General features: G+C 40.7%; 1 protein-coding gene across 5 annotated transcripts in view; it reads left to right on the top strand.

Moving 5' to 3' along the window:
- Positions 1-12,025, top strand: part of MYO16 (myosin XVI) — a 546,696-nt gene that overhangs the window by 327,306 nt on the left and 207,365 nt on the right. The window lies entirely within an intron of this gene.

Genomic DNA, 12,025 nt, shown 5'->3' with positions numbered 1-12,025 from the left:
GGAGAGAAGGAATCTAGTCCATGTGAGAGGATCACCTTGGAAAGAGTGAGCTGCAAAGATGCATGAAGTAGCCAGAAAACGGACAAGCATACGCATTTGCCCTTTTATTTTCTTAAAGAATGTTCCCCAAACATTGATTCAATTGAGAGAAATGCCCTTTCTTGTAGGCATTGCTATGGAAAGCTCACTGCAGCAATGAAAGTTCAAATTAATTCGAAATTAGCATATCCTGTTTTACTGCTTTGGGTACTACAAACACATCTTCCTCCTTGTCTCAAATCAAATTAATTTTGTGTAATTAACTTTGAACTTGCCTTAATATCTAGAAGTCAGTTTAATTATGCATACATAGAATAATCTATTTTGTGGCCTAATTGGCATAAATAGACCGTGTTTTGAGTTTGTAGTATAATCAATTCCTAGCTTCCAAAGAATACCAGCAAGGCCAGCAGGTCTGCATTTCATGAATAGTGCTTTGTTTTACCTCTTCTTTGATTAGAGATTGGTTTTTTTAAATCCTCTCTTATTGTTTCAAATAGTAACTATTTTTGACTATTTTTCTTTGTCTTGCATAATAAAATTACTATTACAAGCACATTTCCTCTAAGTATCCGCATTACTTCTAAGTTCACTTCCCTTAGACAAGGGATTTTTTTTAATGTTTGAAGACTCCCCAAGATTATAAAGCCTCTTAGACAATATGCTGAGAGAGTAAGTGCCTTTACAGAATTGTTAACATTTGACTACGTTACTAATTGAAATGCTCATTGAGTGTTTCCGATCACGCCGATGGTGGATTGAAACATGCAGGGGCATTTCAGGATTCAAAACACCAAAATGGTCTCCTCTTCAAATATCGGTTTGCCTTCCAGACTTAGTAAGTAATCATTGCTGTTCTATATGTTAGTGTTCTGTATGACGTAATGTATCACTACATTACTACAGTTTCACCTGTGTGCTTCTGTCTCCCCTGCTGACTGTGTAATGTCCCTGGACATATACTCGGTCTCCTCCATCTTTGATTCCCAGTCATCCCAATTCTTGACACATGTACACACTCAGTATTTTCATTTACTTGACTAAAGCCTTACTATCTTAACTTAGCAGTGGGTAATAACAAAAACGCGGGCTGTGTCTCTCACGAGCATATAGTTTGTTCCGGTCTGTCTTTATAAATCTTCTCTGAGTCACCAAAGGAGCTTAGACCTACAGCAACACGGTTATCTCTAACAGAGCAATTTTGATCTGAATTTTTGTTTGAAACCTTCTCTATTAGTGAGGAACGAGAGTTCCTCACTAATAGAGAGAGGAAACCTACTTTATTCAGGCCTGTGGCCCCAGTAAGATAGTGTGACTCATACTAAATTAAACATCTGAAGATACAGTGAATAAATTGATGCATGAACAAAACTCAGCTCATTTGCTGTGATGATAAGAATGTTCATCCAATGAAAGAAATGAATATTTTGGGCCCCAAAAGGAAAAGTGTAAAAGCATTTTTATGAGTACCCGTTGTCCAAACATAAACACTGTATTTTTCGCATCGGACGCTGGGCAAATCAAATTATGGCTGATAAAATGTTGCCTTTAAATTTCTGCTTTAACTACAAGAATGTTATTTACTGGGATCACATCATAATATACACTGGTTGCTGAAATGCAAAATAGTAACATATCATTAAACCTTAGAGCAATTTCCTGATCTAGATCATATAGATTCAGTACAGTTGTTTAATGTAGTATCATCAACATTTTAAATGTCCTACTTTATCTGACCTTTCCAAATGGATCTTGATTTCTCTTTGGCTGATACGTGTGATTGATTCCATTTAGTGGAAGATTTTCAATTTCAGCAGGAAGAGATTTCTTATCTGAAAAGGGAGATCAGTGGGAAGTGAGAAGGAAATTTAGAGCTGTTGGCAAAATCAGCTGATTAAAGTTGGAAGCCAGAGGAATAAAAACAAAGCACAGAAGAGATAAAACATACTACTAGATGTTTTCTTCTTTGTGCTGTGCCTCCTTTGGACTTCTTTCTCCTCTGTTACCACAGTGCTTAGGACAGGGACATCATTCTGGGAGAGGAGCTGAAAAAAGAAAGAAAGAAAGTGAGAAAGAGGCCATCCTACCTCATGAACAAACAAAACTTTCCAAAATTCATCACATTGGGGAAATAGGCCATGATCCTTCTCATTTTTAAAAATAATGACAACTGTGGTTTTTTACTTGTATTAGTTAATTTGTGTAATTTAATTCTTGCCCCGCCCCCCAATTTTAAGTTGTATGTCTTCTAACAAATAAGAAGTGAACAGCTACTGATTTTAATCTTCTTAATTTTAGAAGCTTTTATTTTCATAAAATTTGAGATTTAGGGTTAACTCTTTGAAGTGTTTAATACCTGAAATATAAATACTAAAGTTATTAGAAGCAGCAGATTGGGCAGAAGGAAGCTATCAGAGGGATTTCTATCATGTTTAAATAATCCACAGTACCAAATATCCATGTAAATTCGTTTCTAAGGAAGTGTACGGTTTTTTTTTTTTTTTTTTTTTTTTAAAGATAAGTTTTTTTTTTTTTTTTAATTTTTATTTATTTATTTATTATTTTTGGCTGTGTTGGGTCTTCGTTTCTGTGCAAGGGCTTTCTCTATTTGCGGCGAGTGGGGGCCACTCTTCATCGCGGTGCGCGGGCCTCTCACTGTCGCGGCCTCTCTTGTTGCGGAGCACAGGCTCCAGACGCGCAGGCTCAGTAGGTGTGGCGCACGGGTCTAGTTGCTCCGCGGCATGTGGGATCTTCCCAGACCAGGGCTCGAACCCGTGTCCCCTGCATTGGCAGGCAGATTCTCAACCACTGCACCACCAGGGAAGGCCAAGTGTACGGTTTTGTACATTTGAAAATTGAAAATAAATTTGACAGTGAAGATGCATCTGAGCTTCATCATATTTCTCCTTAAAATGTTACTTATTAACATTTTCAAGAGTGGAATTGGTTTAGAAAACTATAAATTTATTTCTATAAAGAATGACAAAACAGTAATAGTAGTAGTAATAGTGAAAGAGTGACCTGATTTCTGCTAGGTCACTATGTCATTTCATTTCCTCAGTACTGGAAGGAAAAGTTAAAACAGAATGTTAATTATTCCACTAGAAGGATGAACATATTAAGACCAAAATAGTCATGACTACTGGTCTTGAAGATTCCAGAATCCATCTTTGGAAAAACTAGTTTTGAACATTTTTTACTGATTCTATACCTTTCTATGTAACTGGTTTGCTTTTTAATATTCTTGTGTAACTTTTTGGATTTCTCATATAAACATCTCACAATTAGACTGTTACATGTGGAGCACATCATTCTGACCTTCAACAATAATGTTTTCAGAACTTTTGACTTTCCGTTAATTTGTAAATGTAAAGATAAAATGACAGTTAGGCAACATGCCTGGGCCTTTTCTGTAAATGTTCTTTTTCTATGTAGAAGGATTTTGACCTAAAAGCACAATGCAACACTGGTGAGCTTGTAGGGATCACTTATTTGGACTTATTTGAACTCAATTATTTCATGAATAGTGTTTCGTTTTTATTAATAAGTAGTTCAGATTTAGCATACAGGTGGAAATATTGGAGTAGTTCAAAGAAGTTTAGAACGGGAACTGAGAATCAGTAAAGAGCTCACTTTGAGTGCTAATGGCTTAATTCCAGTCATTTTTCCTTTAGATTATCTTGGCTCTGATTTTTAAAATTCTGTGTTGTAATATTATATGTGAACTATATTTTTATATAATATACAATTTTATCAAAAATATGTAGCACATTTATAATCACAAGGACAGGTCCAACAGACATATTTTTCTAGAAAATATTCAAATATAGGAGCAAAAAGAGGTACAATAGAATAGTAGGTCTTGGAGTAGAAGCCACATTTTCCATCCCTTTTTTCTTGACGTCATCAGGGTCAATTATGAGTAAAGGAGTATTTTTGTGTGTGCCAACAATCAATTTTATTTAGCTTTTCAATGAGAACTGATATTTATCAAAACAATTGGGATATTTAGTTTAATTTAATTTATGAATCTCTCCTGAAATAACCAGTTCTAATATTCCATTTCTGAAATCATCTAGTTGCAGACTTAGCCTTGGACAGGATTACTTTACTAGATATTACCTGCATTTTGATAAGGTATTGTGGTTGAAGTTTTCCTGAATTTTATTTAAAAAATCTTTTTAAAATTATGGATGTAGTATATTTTTATTTTACTCATTTTAACTTCTTTAAAAAAATCCCAGTTTACTAAAATGGAGATGCTGGTGTTTCTTACTAATATGACAGAGACATTCTAGCATAATCTTTGGATGCTATCGTGATGCCAGGGCTGTGAGCTTTTGTACATGGGATTTGTGTCTCCCTGCATGCTTGTGGACATGCAATTTTCTCCAGAAAGGTTAAGTTTGCTATTTGTCTAATAACATTATCCAGAAAGGCCATCAAACTAATTAAGTGAACAATTTATTTTTCTCTTTAGAAATGTTTTACTATTTCCTCACTCCTCCCCTCCCCTCCTTTTTCTCATACTTCCCTCCTGCCACTCCTTAAAGCATTTAAGGCAGGTTCATCACCTCTGGTCACATATTTGCATGTTTGTTTCTTATACTAAGCTTTTTTTCGCTAGAACATTTCCCAAAGAGATTCATTGTAGTATTTCTGGGGTTTCGTTTGTTTTGGTTTTATTTTGCAAAAGAATGATTGAATTTCACAGCATCGATTTTTCTCTTACTTTTGCCAACCTTTGGTCAAAGAAAAAGAGTAAAGTTTGTGTTCACTACTGACTTATCAACCAACTACCTATGGCCCCTCCCAGGCATATTGGGAACCTACCAGGTATAAGCAGAACCAGCCAGGGGTATCTGAAAACGTGGAGACACGTATGGAAACGTTCAGGTTTATATGAAAACGACCACACAATCAGTACTGATTTAAGTTTTATAAGAATGTGTATCAGGGGACTTCCCTGGTGGCGCAGTGGTTGAGAATCCGCCTGCCAATGCAGGGGACATGGGTTCGAGCCCTGGTCCGGGAAGATCCCACATGCCACGAGCAACCAAGCCCTTGTGCCACAACTACTGAGCCTGAACTCTAGAGCCAGCGAGCCACAACTGCTGAGCCCATGGGCCACAACTACTGAAGCCCGCACGCCTAGAACCCGTGCTCCACAACAAGAGAAGCCACCGCAATGAGAAGCCCGCGCACCGCAACGAAGAGTAGCCCCCGCTCGCTGCAACTAGAGAAAGCCTGAGTGCAGCAACGAAGACCCAACGCAGCCAAAAATAAATAAATAAATTTATTTTTTAAAAAAAGAAAGAATCTATATCAGGAACATGGTTGACATGATCTCTATCGAAAAACAGTCAAATTATTGACATTTAAGTTGTATATTTTAAATGAGAACTATTAAATATTTAAGTGTGTGAATGTGTGAATAAGTAGGGAAGAACAAATCTCTATGTGTATATATATGTGTGTGCATATATATGTGTGTGTGTGTTTATATAGACATACATATATATACGTGTGTGTGTATATAATTGATTTCACACAATTATGGAGGCTGAGAAGTCCCAAAAGCTGCAGTGGGTGAGCTAGAGCCCCAGCAGAGCTGATAGTATAAGTTCCAATCCAAAAGCAGTCAGGCTCAAGACCCAGGAAGAGCTGACGTTTCAGTTCAAGTCTGTAAACAGGAAAAGACAATGTCCTGGCTTAAGACAGTCAGGCAAGGAGTCCCCTCTTACTTGTGGAAGGGTCAACCTTTTTGCTCTGACTGGATGAGACCTATCAAATTAGAGCAATCTGCTTTACTCAGTTCAACAATTCAAGTGTTAATTTCATCCAGAAACACCTTTCCAGACACACCCAGAATAATAATGATAAATAATAATAAAATATCTGGGCACCCTGTGGCCCAGCCAGGTTGACACATAAACAGGGCAGAGAGTATGGCTAAAACAGAGAGGGTTTTGTTTCAGGTGTGTGGCCTGGTCTGGCCTTGGCACAGGGGTCTGGCAGGAAGAGAATCCTGGTGGGTAGTGCCAAAGCGCAGGCGGTGGGTCAATGTCAAGTTATATGGTGGCCAGCTGCAGTGGGAGAGGAGGGTGCAGCACAGAAAGTGCAACAGAATAAGAATAGTCTGGTGGGGTGGAGCCGTGTTATGGGGAGTTGTGGAAAACATGTAGGAGGATTTATCATGCAGGTGAAATATGTATAAGTAGAGAGTTGACATGATGGCAGTAAGTAAACTTTGGGAAGATCGATCTGATGGAGAGCTCCCGTGTACACTCATTCTCTGCAATCCAGAGTGACAACTACTTGGCTTGCTCCCTATGGGTGGGATGTGAAGACCGGCCTTGCCTTTTTAGTGGGAATACCGATCCGGGCAATTTTAATAGGGTCTGATGAAGCACTGTTGTGAAGGAAGTGCAGAGGTTTGCTGAGCTCACAGGAAGGACATCCAGCCTCCAAGACTCCCCAGAGCCAGCGGCATGTGAAGAAAAACAGGACTCATCCTAGGTTTCGGATGCGTGTGGATTATGTTGCGAGTTAAGAGCACAGGGTGAGTGAGGGCACAGAAGTGGATGAGGGTGGGGTCTGTACGCAGGAGGGAAGGAAGTTCTGTGTGGCGAGAGCTCAGAGGGAACGAGGGTGACTTTGTCAAGACCGGCAGCTGGAGAAGGGCATGGATTCCATGACGTGGCGCCCAGCAAGCCTTGCTGGGGAGTTAGTATTCCAAAGGCAACTGGAAGCCATTTACGCATTTTGATTTGGGAAGAGAGTTCACTAAATTTCCACCTTGACCGGATGGAGGAAAGTGGATTGGACGTAAGATTGGAGACAGAGGCTCCCGCAGTGCTTGGGTGATGAGAATGGGTGGGAATGGAGACTCTGCAGCCGCCTCCCACCAACCCTGGGAGGGGTGGGAGGTGAGCTGAGCTGATCTCTAGATGCTGGAGGCTGTGGGGATCCTGGAGGAAGGTGCGTCTCTCAGGTTCACTGTGAATGAAACATCAACCCCGGCAGTCAGATTTCCACCCAGCAGGGGAGGAAGAAGGATTTGGACATGGCGGTTATCCTGATCAGTGAGACTGGAGGGAAGGAGGGCAAAATCGGGTGGGTAATAGAAGTAATTCCCTTGAGAGGAAATTAAAATTGCCTTTAGACTTGCCAAGTTGAAAAAGCTTACTTGATACGTTGGTGGGTCACACGCAGCGTGGAGTTTTCCCATAGTTAGCGCTGCACGAACACTCACGCGAGTCCACGGCGGGTCCCCGGAGAAGCCAGAAACCATGCATCCGTAGGAACTGTCCCTAAGTGGTCACGTGTGGGAATGTCATCTTCTGGAACATTTACAGATTACAGACGTTTCGGTGCAGGTGTCTACCTCGCTCAGTATTTAAGGCACAGGGTTACCTTTGGGTTTATCCTTCATCACGGTGCTATGGATGTGATCTTATACACAAGGTTCTTTGGTGAGATTTCCCCTGAGGAGGATTTCTGTGCCTGTTCAGCCTTGACGGAGGCCTATTTATACGGACATACCTGCTGCCCCTCCTCCCACACAGAGCCAGAGCTGGCCTGGTGTGAGCTGGATTTGGGGAGGAATACAGAACGCCCCTCCTCCACCCGGCAGATGCAGCCCCCAGGCCTTGGCCAGGTAAACAGGTACATGAAGGCCAGGCCCAGCCACCTGCTCTGAGCAAAAACTTCTCTTTCTGCGCGTTTCACTGATTCACTCATGTAATCACTGCTGGTTCTGTGTGTCTCTGCAAGAAGGAAAAGACGCCCCTTCCTTTGGCAGGAGGGGCCCCTGCCGGACACAGGCTGAGGACAGCGTGCAGCCTGGGGTTGGCCCCTAGCACGTGTCCTGGGCCCTTTGGGCAGGAGGCAGCCGCTCTGTTCTGATGTCTCCACCTCTGTTTTCAAGAACTAAGTGAGTTCATCAGAAGCACAGAAGGCACTCTTACTAGGAAAGATGGTAAGAGTTTAGAATTTGTTCCGCCAGATGTTTTGAAGAAATATTCCGACTGATTAGAAAAATATGGACAAACTATTCTGGGAATGTCACAAGACCCGAAGTCTTTCTGAATGCGTAATTTATTAAATGGATTCTGTTCTTTTCCTGAAGACCACTGGCAGGCTTTCCTCTCTCCAAACAAAACAGTTTGCGGCTAATATATTAACATTTTCATTGGGGGAGATTTATGGATCTGACCTGTGGTTAATAAGAAATCTTATTCATATTCCATGGAGGGGGGATTTAAAATTAGTTAATACTTTCCAGATAGTTTAAAAACAATAAAGAAAAGAATTTCCTTTGAGGAGAAAGGTGGGGTCGGGGTGCAGGAAGCAGCAGGTTACCATCTTCCTTCATAAACTAGTAAACAGGGCTGCCTTTGTTGACGCCAACTGCTTGGTCTTGCCTTATCTGGTTTCTGTTTACATGTTAAACTTCCCCGAGTAGAAGGCAGCTTTGCCCATGGTCGAGAAGACATTGTTCTTTTGTGTTTATGCGGCAGATCAAACACCAGCAAAACATAGTGTTTGTGGTCTGTGAGCCCAGACCCCGTGAATGGGCCGGGCACATGGTTTGAGGTAGTGAGCTTTTTTATTTCTTTTTTTTTTTTTTTTTAATTTCTATTTGAGCCTTCATTCCCCATGTGTCCTAGGCTAGGCACACATGCAGCCCCACAAGAGTCAGTTCCTGTCAGCTGAACAAGGGTGCCTGGTGAGCACAGGCAGGGCAGCTGTTTTCGTTTGTTCACTTATTTTTCAAGTAATCAGTTAATTTTTGAGATACAATTGACATATAACATTGTGTAGGTTTAAGGTGTACAATGTGTTGGTCTGATACTTTTATATGTCGAAACGTGATGTCACTCTAGCGCTAGCACCTCCATCGCCTCTCATAATTATCATTTCTTTTTTTGTGGGAGCAACTATTAAGATCTAGTGTCTTAGAACTTTGATGTTTATAGTACGCTATTGTTGACTGCAATCACTATGCATTACATCTCCAGACTTATTCATCCACCAATTGCAAATTTGCAGTTTTAATGTGTCCGGCTCGGCTGTGAGAGAGGAGGGTATGGGGGCCTGGAGGGGGACCCAGGCCCTTGAAATTGTGTTTTTTTGCAAAAGGTCATTGTTTATATGTGATATTCAGATCAAATCACTGCCACCTTGAATAATTCCCAGTCCTCTTGTCCGAAGGGTGCCTTATGCTGGGGAGTTAGCATTTTTAATTTGCCCCTCTACACAGAAGAACTTTCTTCCAGGATCTGTTTTCCTTTGCCACAAAGTGTAAGTATCAACACATGCGTGCCCACGCACGCACACACACACACACACCTTCAATCACACACTCACCGGCATATATACCACAGACACACACATGATTTTGACTGTAAATTTGACCCACCTTAGAAGATGTATTCCTGGAACGCTGTTTGTTGTCATGACAATCAACAAGTTGGAACAATGGAACAGTTGACTAGAAATAGCACAAGTCAACAGTTGTTGTTACTGACTTATTTTAAATAAATTTAACTGTAGTGAAAACCTGTTCTTATTCAAAGCCCAAGTAGAATTTTGCACTGTTCAATTGTGCTATATATTCGTCTGGTTTGCTATTTTTTTATGTAAGTGAAAACAAAGTTTTTTGTATATTTGGTACAGGTGTGCTTTTCTCATAGTGATCTTTAAAAATGAGATTTATAAACTTAGTTGTTCAAAATAAATCACCTGCAGGTTTTGTAAAAAAAAAAAAAAAAGTTGGGGGGAGACCCAAGGAACCTATCAAAAGCAAACAAACAAAAAAAGCTTTTCTAGAGCTACTAAGTAAGTTCCTCAAGTCGCAGGAGTGTGACTGAACCAACCATCGCTAAATTCCATTGTAATGTCAAAGATGCTTCAACCATGCACCTGCTTCTCCTGGAGGCCTCCCCATGGTGACAGAGACCCTGCCCAGAGAGGCAGCACGTGCTCGAAAGCATTTCTCAGAGGCTTTGCTGAGTTGTGAGTTTGTTACCGAACCAAAGTTGTGTCCGCTTGCCTACACGCAGTAAAGCCAGTCTGCACCACGATGTCGTGGTGAAGGAAAGGGCAGCATTTATTGCAGGCACAAAGCAAGGAGTCCAGGCAGCTCATGCTCAAAAGACCCAAACTCCCCGTTGGCTTTCAGGGAAAGTTTTCGAAGACAAGGTGAGAGAGAGGGTTGCAGAGTGATCAGCTCATGGACACTCTTCTGATTGGCTGGTGGTGAGGTGATTGGGCGTCAACATCATGAACCCTCTGGTTCCAGCCAGTCTGGGGTCTATGTGTTTGTGGGCGCCATCTAGTTAATTTTCTCCATTTGTGGGGGGTTTCCGTATCTGCAAAGCAGCTCAGAGAACATGGCTCAGAATAACGTCTGTAGCCCTTGAGGAGAAGCTAAAGGTCCTTGACTTTGTTTAATGGTTAATCAATTATTATTTTGTCTTACCTGACTGTTTTCCTTTGCTTCTGCATTTTCTCACTTCTCTGATTACGTTTATTCTTTGGAACTCAGGGAAGACCTAGGAAGCTAAAGTTTTCCACGAACAAGAGGCAGGTGGGGGACATGCCAGGGTGGTGGAAGGGAGTCTGTCCCAGGAAGGCCCCATAGGGTCCTGTTCGGTTACAAGCTACTCCATTTCATGCCTGTAGTGCAAGTATAGAATTGAGTCAGAAGAGAATAACTTGATCGTAAAATACCCTATGAAATCTTAAAACCTCATGAGACTGCATTCTATTTAAAACACATCCATGTATAATAATTATTCCACTTCTTATTTACCTTCCCCTCACATTTTTAAGCAAAATTTTAACTTGAGGAAGATGCCTTGTGATGCTATGCAATTTTCTTCCTCCTCCCATCCCTCTGCAGGAGACTTGTGACTGAGCTGAGAGGCCCAGAGGGGTCAGGATGGAGTGTGTGTCCCTTGGCCAATTCCCGGCTTGGAAATCTTAAACAAGCTTCAGTTCCCTTATAGCTTAAATGGGCACAATGATACCTGTGCTTTTCAGGATCCAAGTGAAGATTAACTGGGACATGCTTCTAAAATATCCAGTGGAGTATTTGACACATTCTCAGTTCTCACCACCTTTCCCTTTGAGTAGAATTAGTCAAACAGCATTAATCCATCTATGATTTTTAACACGCTACAGCCTGTTTGTTACAGTCTTCTACTCCATGGTGGAAACAACATCTGGAGCATTCCCTTGATGTGTCAATCTTTTGAAAACAAAACAGCAACGATTCTTGGTTCCACAAATGCTAAGTCTCTGATGTTTCTGGCTCTGGACATTGAGAGATTATCTATACGTGGCCAAATGTTACTGTTCTGAGTTATAGATGAGTTAAAAGGAGATGATAAAGAAAAAAACAGATTGTTTGAGCTATAAGTATATGATTTTGAGACATAAAAGATAATATAAAAGACATTGAATATTGAGTTCTAAGATTTGAATACTGGGAATTGTGGAACCATTAATTAATAGGTGACATAGTTGGAAACTGTCAGATGAAACACTTGTACAGATTCACCTCGGTGGGTTTCGACCACTTTGTTGAGGTTAGGGGGAAAACATCAGCGGAGCATGGCTAGTCTACAGGGACATCTATAAACCATGGCCCACAGTCATTCTTACCAATTTTCAAGTGTTAAAAACATGGAAATGCAAATGTGATTGTAAACCTTCGTGTGATTCACAATGGGAAAAAATAATCAAAAAGTGAGAACTATGATCTTTTTCTTCTATTTACTACTTTTATCTCAGAACAGACAAGCATATTTTATAGTTTAAACAATTCTACATTGTTAATAGCATGTGTTATAATTTCTCAAAATGTTCCTTATTTCATTTGGCTTAGTTATTTATCTGATTAAGAGATTCGTTAATGACAGAGCACATTGACTAAAGCTCCCCACATATGCAAGATATATTTTTTCCAGGAAGTACT

The sequence above is a fragment of the Balaenoptera physalus genome (assembly GCF_965194825.1).
Source record: "Balaenoptera physalus genome assembly, chromosome: 18".
Taxonomy (NCBI): Eukaryota; Metazoa; Chordata; class Mammalia; order Artiodactyla; family Balaenopteridae; genus Balaenoptera; species Balaenoptera physalus.
This window is presented reverse-complemented; position numbering and strand designations above follow the sequence as displayed.